The following is a 9115-nucleotide window of genomic DNA, read 5'->3' as shown; positions in this document are numbered from 1 at the left end:
CACGCAGTAAAAATGTATGCCCCATGCCCACATGCCACAGCTGGCCGGGCGGGCTGTGCGTCTAACTGTTTGCCGCACCTGGCCAAAAACTCTGCCGACAAAATAAACTCTACTCAACTGTTGAAAATCAACTGGCGACCCCAGAGCGCACACCGTTCCGTATACGTGGTCCACAAAAGTTTGCAATCAATTTTTTCACAATTTTTTTTTCTTCTTTTTCTTCTTCACTCGACCACCGCAAATACTTGGGAAACATATTGAGCGGTGCGAACGTAAGCTTATTCCCACAACCTATGTAATAGATCAAGTACAAATAACGTAGTAAAATATACTCAAATTTAGTTCCCCTGAACTAAATTTACTGGCGCTATAAGCGCTACCTTAGCAAACCCTATCTAATATGGTGAGGCGCTTTGTTTTCAGTTTGGGTTTGTATATTCATCCACATCAAATTGACTGTCAATTAAGTTGTATGATAAATAAACAAACATTTTCCCTTATTCAGATCAATTTTCTTAGATTTTTGCCTTAATGACAGGAGGGAGAAATAGCAGAAGGCAACAGATCTTATTTGATACTTTTATTTTTTGAGAATCCTGAGGTTTTCTTAACTTTGATTTTTGCTATGACAGCAATTTTATATTTTTATCAGACTAAATTGGGACAAAAGCCAAAGTTTTTGAATTCCTTTAAGGAATTATTTAGATATACAATAAACCTACATTTTTTTTATTAGTTATATATTATAAAAATCATAATTAAAAATATTTTTTTTTTAATATATAAATAAATATTTAATGAATAAGTTTTTTTGTGTATAAATTAAGAAACAAATACACGATAAATCAGTTGTGTTTTAATTTTTCGTATAAAACAGGTAATACTTGATAAATCAGATTTGTTCGAATTCAAAAATTAATTGAAAGGAAAAAAATTGGTTATTTTGCGTATCGATATACGATTTCCAATACACCTAAAGCAAATAAAGCTAGTCTGTTTTTGACTGAACTGAAACCTAAACAAATCGTTATATATAAAGAGACTAACTAACTGACTCAGAGCATTATTCATTGAATCCGGGCAACGCCAGGTAATTTCTTTTAGTAGGCAAAAATGCGAAAAATAATTATTATCGTTTTACAATTAATTAATTAATAATTTATTTTATATAGGTTTATATTTATATATATTTTAATATATATATTTAATATAGATATATATATTTTAAATTTGTTTATTCATTTTTATTCTTTACCATAACTATTTTTGTTATTTCAATCAGCTTAAGTACTTATAACAATTATAATTTATGTAATGATAATATATTTGTAAGTCTTTCCTTACGTTATCTTCCATTGCTGAACACTTTTCGAACCACTGTGCACTGTATATATATATATACATGTATTACTGTTGATATATGTTCATATAATACACGTATACTAACTAAAATACTTTATATAGGAACTGCTTTTAGCCAGCTGCCGCCTTAGTTTTCTTTAATTGAATCTCGGTAATCAGTTAAATAGATCTGCCAAGTTTTGAATGCTGGGTATTTACATAAGTTTACTACCTTTGCTTGCTTTGGGGCCAGGCTCGTTGGCCATTTGTAGCCGCCGCAACGTCTGCTTTGTTGCTTTGTCTGCACGTGCATATATACATATATAAACATGTATAAGTAAATATTTCGGTGTGTGCGGATGTGCGTGTGTGTTTTGGCCAACAGTTGCCGCAGCCCAGTTTCCATTTCGTGCTGCTATTTTGCCAGCAAGTTAAAGTGTTTCGCCACGCACTCCAATAAAAACATCTGCACGCACACACACACACACACACATCCAGAGTTGGCCAGGACTATGCGAAGCTAAACCATTTGAGTGCTGCCACGTTGTTTGTTGTGCCAGTTTCGTGACGAGCAACTCTTGCGTTACGCATACGCTGCGTGGGCCCGTCGATGGTGGCACGGATTGCCAGACACTCTAACCGGGAGCTATGGCATGGCCGTTGCTCTTGGACATTTATTATGTTTATCTAGCATTCAATTTGGCTGGCCAACCTGTTTACCAGCGTTTGCATCAATGTTTGCCGCCCGTCTGTGCCCGTGCGGCATATGCTCAAGTGTTTAATAGCTGAATGCCAAGTGGCGACTGTCATCAGCAGCTGCTCAGGCTCAATAAAATTTGCGGCATGCAGCGCAGCCGGTGTTCACATATATATATATATATTAGGCCATTTGTTACACTTCACTGGCTACGTGGGGTTTTAATAAATATTAATTGCATTAATTCAATGCTAATTAAAAACCGATAACAAATCCAAGCGTGCACAAAGCAAATGCCGCCTACGCTCAAAGCTGTCTAAGGCCGACGCGGAAGTGTGCGTGCTTTTGTGTGTGCGTGTGTATCTCTTTCAAGTCCAGGCGACGCATAAAAATAACTCATACCCCAAAAATGGAATGATATAGGGGTTTTACGCAGTGTCAGGGCAAAATATGTCAACGTTACTTAAATTTGAACATTAACATAGCATTTGCTATGCCCAACCAACCGAGCCCTTTGTGCCGACGCAACCTGCCCCCGCACAGGTGTCAATTTTGTTGCCAGCGTCGGGTAATTGCCGTCAGCTTCTTGTTGCCATTACAATTCTTGTTGTGCAGGACAATTTGCGAATGTGTGCGACTGTGTTCAAGTATCGCATTTAGTTGCACGGTCTTCGGCCGTGGGGGTGAAACGGAAGCAAGAAACCGTGAAAGTACACAAAGAGAAAATCAGCGTAAACAAAACCTAGAGGTTTTCACTTAAATCAAAGATTGAAGTTGTTTAGTCTGAGAACGGAATTCGTATTTTCAAAACAATATGAGAGACAATATGGAGAACTTAGTTCAAGAAATCAAGAAAGAATGCCTTATGCCTACTTCACGTATGTTATATCTTTTAATAATTGAGGACTATCCAAGAATTAAATATACTTAGCAAAGTAAACTGCCATTAATTCTATCCCGATCTTATCAGAATTTACAAAAGGGTTGAAAAGGCAGCGGCAAAAGCCTATCGATAATCAAAGATACCGCAAGCTATCGATATATAAAGTTATCGATAAATAAAGCTATTCGTAAAAAAACCTTCCTCATTTATCAGAAGTCTGGCCGAACCAATTTATATAATAATATTATATAAATACTCCTGAAACAGTCGAGACTTAACATACAATAAAGTTCGATAAATAACGCAATCGATTGAATATAAAAGTATCGTGAAATATATCGTCAGCCTTTTTTTCACTTAATTGTTCATTTTTAAATGAGAATGAGATATTCATATTTAGTTAAAGACTATTCAAGAATTAAACGTTTTATTTGCCTCTAACTCCATCCCGGTTCAACAAGAATTGATATATGTCTTTTGTTCTTTTGAGTGTAGCAGAAGCGGCGACTGCGGCAGGCAAACAGACAAGTTGGAGTAGAAAATTGGCGGTGACATTGATGGGGTGATACCGTAAATACCATGGACAAGGGGGGGGTGCTGGGGCTGTGCGGCAGGCAGGCAGGCCAAGTAGTGGGCGGACGCTGGCAGCAGCAGCCACCGCATCGCCACAGCTCCAGCTACAAAGTACACAAAAAGTTTTCTAATTATTTTGTCATTAAACGCACACAGAGTCACAAACACACACAGGCGCACACACACACGCACACACACAGCAGCCTTGTTTACAAGCATACACATGTTTGTCGAGCTATAAAAAAGGGTTACGTATCCAAGCCAAACCCACACACACACACACACACACAGAGAGAGAGAGAGATATATATACTCCTTAGCTCCAACGAGCGGCAGACACGAAGCAACTTTTTGTCCTAATTGTTTCATTTCATGAAATGAAGGTAAGAAATTTTGGCAGCTGTGCGTATATTGCCCTAGGTTGTTGTGCGCACAAAGACACACACACACACACGCACACGCACACATACACAGTTGCTGCATTAAAGAAGACATCTACGCGCTGCACATAAAGCGATTAACACGCCGAATGCTTGAGGGCCTGATTGGTTGGTCGTGGGGAGGGGGGGACTGGGGGACTGGTGGCACGCACTTTAACAGCCGCGCAACTGTGGCTGCCGCCTGCGTGCCTCCTCATCTTGTTAAACAACAATTTGTTGAATTAATATCATGCGCACACAGATGTGTAGCTGTATTTAGTATATGTGCATGTGTACATTTGTGTGGCCTGGCGCATACTTCACTCTGCATGTCGCTGTGTACTTTGCTCACTTTGACGCCAAGTCAAATACGCACACATCTATATAAATATAAATATATATACATACATATATATATTCGTGCTTAATAGCACACGACGCTCCTCTTACATATCATGTTGTCATGTCTGCTATAATTTTGACATTGCCTTCGGCTGCTGCGACTTGGGACTAAATTAATGTTGCTCCGTTACCAAAAAAAAAGTTTTTATTGCTGATTACCAAGCCAAGCAAAACAGCTTGGAATCAAAGTGGATTGTTTCGGCAACGAATTGTTAAAAACTTTTTTTCTACCATTTATTCAAATATGCATAAATGGGCTGTCACTAAACAGCTTTTGTGTCCAAAGTTCAGTGTAGACCGATTTGTGTGACCAGCTAATTTTTCTAATCGCATTTGAATATTATTTTAAATCAAATATATTCCAAAATTGCTTTTAAAATGACTTTAATGCAGCCTGTAGTCTATCTCAGCAACAACATGACGATAAACAAATTGGCATATCAATTAATAAAGTTGTCGATAAATAAAGCTGAAGATAATGCTAGCGATAAATAAAATTAATTCAGAGCTCGTCAAGCTCTCCGAACAAGCATTAAAGGCCTATTTAAAACAGTCTTTGGAACAGTCAGAACCCCGATAATAACTTTCCAAACGATAAAGAAAATATGCCGATCGAAATGGCCGTCGATAGGTTAGCTATCGGTAGGAAGGGCTGTCGATAAAAAAGCTATCGGTTAAGAAGCTACTATTAAGTCTATTTGGAATACCTTTGAAAAAGTCTAAAGACTTTTAATATGCTTTAAATATATCAATAAGGAAAACGTTACCCATTTTTATCAGAGCTGTAGCTTAACTAACATTTAAGAACAATTGTAAATACCGTTGAAACAGTCGGAAAGGTAAACAAATTCTAGTACAATAACGTGTCCATCGATAAATAACGATATCGATAAACTGACAGCCTATCGTGGAATATATAGTTATATATAAGTTTTATGTTCAGCTTAAAAATATCTATCAAAACATTGCAATGCACCGGACCGATATAAAGGATTAAAAGTAGCCAACGCCAACTGCAATCTGAAATCCCAGTCTGTCTGGCTGTGTGGGAGTGTGCGTGTGTGTGTGTGTGTGTATGTCAGTGTGCATGTATTGGTGAGCGCCTCTCATATGCACACAGGCGCAAAACGCAATCCACTAAATTGCGCGTTTGTAAGTGAAAAAGCTGTGCAATTACTCAGGAGAGCAACTTTCTGATTCAACTGCAACAACTGCTGTCAAAATGTCATAAATTGAGTGCTGCCTCTGGCCAACAATGAAAAGAAACAGAAATGAAACATTTAAAGGCGGCAAAAGCCGCAGCTGGCATACCCTAACCTAACCAGGCTAATTTTACTAGTTAGATAACAACTAACTAACTGGAACCAACTTTAAACGAGTTTCCGGGTGTCCAATGATAAGATAAACTTATCTTCTGAAAGCTTTTCGGTTTTCAGGCACTTGAAATCTGCTTATGTTAAAGTTATCTTGAACTTTTTATGTACTCTCGTTTTTTACTCTAAAAAGTACAGTGGACACTCTTAAAATAGAATTGAGTATTTTGAAATTGTTTAAAAATTGAGATTTCCTTTACAAAAGGGAAAACTGCTTTCATATACTAAACATTGTTTTATATATTTTCTTTTCCAAAGTAATCTCAATTGTTTCATGATAGTATCACATCCTATTCCCTTTTTACTCTAATAAGTACAGTGAGCGCTCGCTAAATAGACTTCATCGGTTCTAGAAAGTTTTCAAATGCGCGAAAAACTTGAAGCTTGACAGCCCTACTTTAAAAACTGTAACAAATATAAAAAACAATGATTTATATTTCTTAATTTCAACGAGAAAATGTTTCCAATAATTGAATAATTTTAGCTTCAAGGAGTTTTAAGGCATTATTAGGGCTAAAAATAAGAAACAAAATAGATGCATATATTTTTTAAATAAGAATATAAAGAGTCTAATGCTGATATATTTAATGAAACTTATATTTAAAATATAATAGGTCGGTAAGAAAGAACAAAGAGGTGCTATTCGTATAGGCTTGAAAATACTATACTACAATTTTTTTAATATCTCAAACTTATATTTGAAAGAAAAGTAGATTGTGTACAGATATATGTCAAAGAAATCAAGTACAAGTACAAAATACGGAAATGGAGCCAAACCGAAACAATGTGTTGCATAAGAAAACTTTCCGAAGGCATACTCTAATTTCCTCTAACTCTCTCATTTCCTCTCTTTCTCTCTCTCTCTCTCCCTCGCTCTCTGCCAAAGAGATACACATCGACTTAGAGACTTATAGAGATGCGTCCGTGCAGTCCAAACTGACAGACAAACAGACAATTAAAAAGCCCTCGAGTACGCCAACTGTTTGACTGCATTTGCAGCGCTCTCTAATCTCTGGGGCTCGTCCATGATTTTAGTTTCGTTACCTCCCAGCGGCACAGGCTGACGCCGACGTACAGCAGGGGCGGGTGCGGAGATCCTGCGGAAGCTGTATGAAATTATTGTTAGTATTCAGTGTAGGAATACGGCTACAAGGCTGCTGCTGCTGCTGCCAACGACTTTTGGTTAAACGAGTCATTTTCATGGCAGTATCGAAGCAGAAGGAGCAGCAGCAGCAGCAGCAGAACAAAACCAGGCAGCAATATATCGAAACATTTGCCAACGCTTTCAAGTGGTTCGGTTCGCATTGGCACCGCCACAACTTTACTCAATTACGTTGCCAGCACCAACCCCACCACCCGCTTTTGCTAACTACTCTCTACACTCTGAGAAAACTGCCGGACTAACACCTGGTATAGATCTAAAAATTACCTATATATGCTTTTCTTTTATTTCCAAAAAAAAAAACTTAGAAAAAGCATGTTTAAATTGATAAACCCATACTTATTGCAATAATTTTTAAAATATGTCTTCCTTTTTTTTGAATATCAACTAACTCCTTCTCGATTTCAGAAATAAACTTGATATTACATTGATAAATACAAGCTAGCTGGGCTTGAGTACCAGATAATTATTTCATACTTAAACTAAGCTAAAAACGTTTCAATTCAGAAATTGCGGAATAAAAAATCTTTCTCTAAGAACCTGCTTATTCCGCTAAAAAGATCTAGGATTAAATTTGGCAAATATTTTTGCACGATTTCACCCTAAAATTCTTGATATATTTATTTTCTCTAAGTGTATCAGTTGCTTATTGTCCCCGGCCAGCCCTCTACGAAATACACGTCAACTACTTTGGTAGACTTTCTGAACGAGTTGAGCTCACCTCTCAGCTATGAAATCAACGACTTTAGTGCAAACTTTCAACAATTTGCGTTTTGGCCACGGCCTGGCACGGCGAAGGCACCAGCAAATCGAAAGCCAAAACTTTTTGACTACTCGCAGCAGGCAGGTGAGCCAGTTGAGGCAGGTGAGGCAGTCATCTAGCCCCTGGCACGACCACACAGCACGGCATTCGGTAAAGTTTACCATTGCTGCTGCACAAATACCCAACGGGCTGCTTGATAAAAGTGAGGGCTCGTTTGCCATGTGCCCCAAGGGGGCGGGGCAGCGGCGGCGTCGGCGACGACGTCGACGCAGCGTTTACATCTACATTAGCGACGCTGCCGACACTGATATCAAAAGTATTATGTGAATGTGTATAGGTGTGCGTGCGCGTGTGTGTGTGTGTGTGATTGTTTGTGTGTATAAGCTGCGGCATGGGGCCGTGGCACGCATCTAACCATGCGCCGAACTTTGATGAGCTGTTGTAATAATAATACGTCCGAATGTCGTCGGGAGTTATGGTAAATCAACGCTCACCCACTCACACACACACACACACACGCACACACACACACCCTCTGTGCATTTGTGTGGGATATTTGTGCAAACAGTCGGGCAAAAAGTTGTAAAGTTTCCGACAGGCGCCTTCAACTGCACTCGAAGGTGGCAACTAAATTATTTGAAATTGTGGCGCGTTCCCAACTCAACTTTCGCATAATTTTTCGCTAAGGCGACAATTATGATGGGCGTGAATGGTCCGCCTCAGGCTGAGGGATCAATAAACTTGAAAGGTTAATTAAATGGGCCAAGACGACAGGTTGACAGACTTCAGCAGAGCAGAAAGCGCCGCATTAACTCTGCTAATTAAGTATATTTATTCTATGTTAGCAATTGTCGAAAGGGCTTTTCATTTATTTAACAAACTCAAATTCAAATAATAACAATTCAAATAGTTTCGAAAAGTTTGATTTCCACTTGAAATCCACTCGACCCACAGAGCAGCAGTCACAACTGCGCTGCCTGCCTTCTGATGAATTTTCAGTCAATTTGATTGATTTGTTGACACAATGAGAGCCACACTGAACAAGTTAATTGTGACCTGTTTGACACTTGGCAAATTGCTTTGGCTTAAATAGCAATTCGCCAAAAAGCCCCAAAAACGAAAAACTTTGCACCGGGCCTTACAAGTGCTTAAACCCTTTGCCTGCCATAAACAGCCGCAGTTAAATTTCAAAGACAGGCGCATAAATACGAGTCACGAAATCGGTTTAGCTATCAAATACTATAGATCTATATACAAGTGAGTTATTACTCTGACAACTTGAATGAGGTATATCGTATATCGCATCGTTATCGTCCAACGTCATCATCATTCACAATGCTGGGCAAACTGAAAGCATGAAAATCACAATCAAACAATGGCTGCGATGTGGGCGACCATTGCGTGTTGTCTGTAAATAACACGACAGGGGGGTCGGTCGGCAGGGGGGAGGGGGTAGGATCGGACAGTGACTGTGCCCATTGAGTACAGTATATATGTACATG

The sequence above is a fragment of the Drosophila montana genome, unplaced genomic scaffold, assembly GCF_035044405.1.
Source record: "Drosophila montana isolate Dmon_TW-CO22-7 unplaced genomic scaffold, ASM3504440v1 contig_3733_1, whole genome shotgun sequence".
NCBI classification, from domain to species: domain Eukaryota; kingdom Metazoa; phylum Arthropoda; class Insecta; order Diptera; family Drosophilidae; genus Drosophila; species Drosophila montana.
This window is presented reverse-complemented; position numbering follows the sequence as displayed.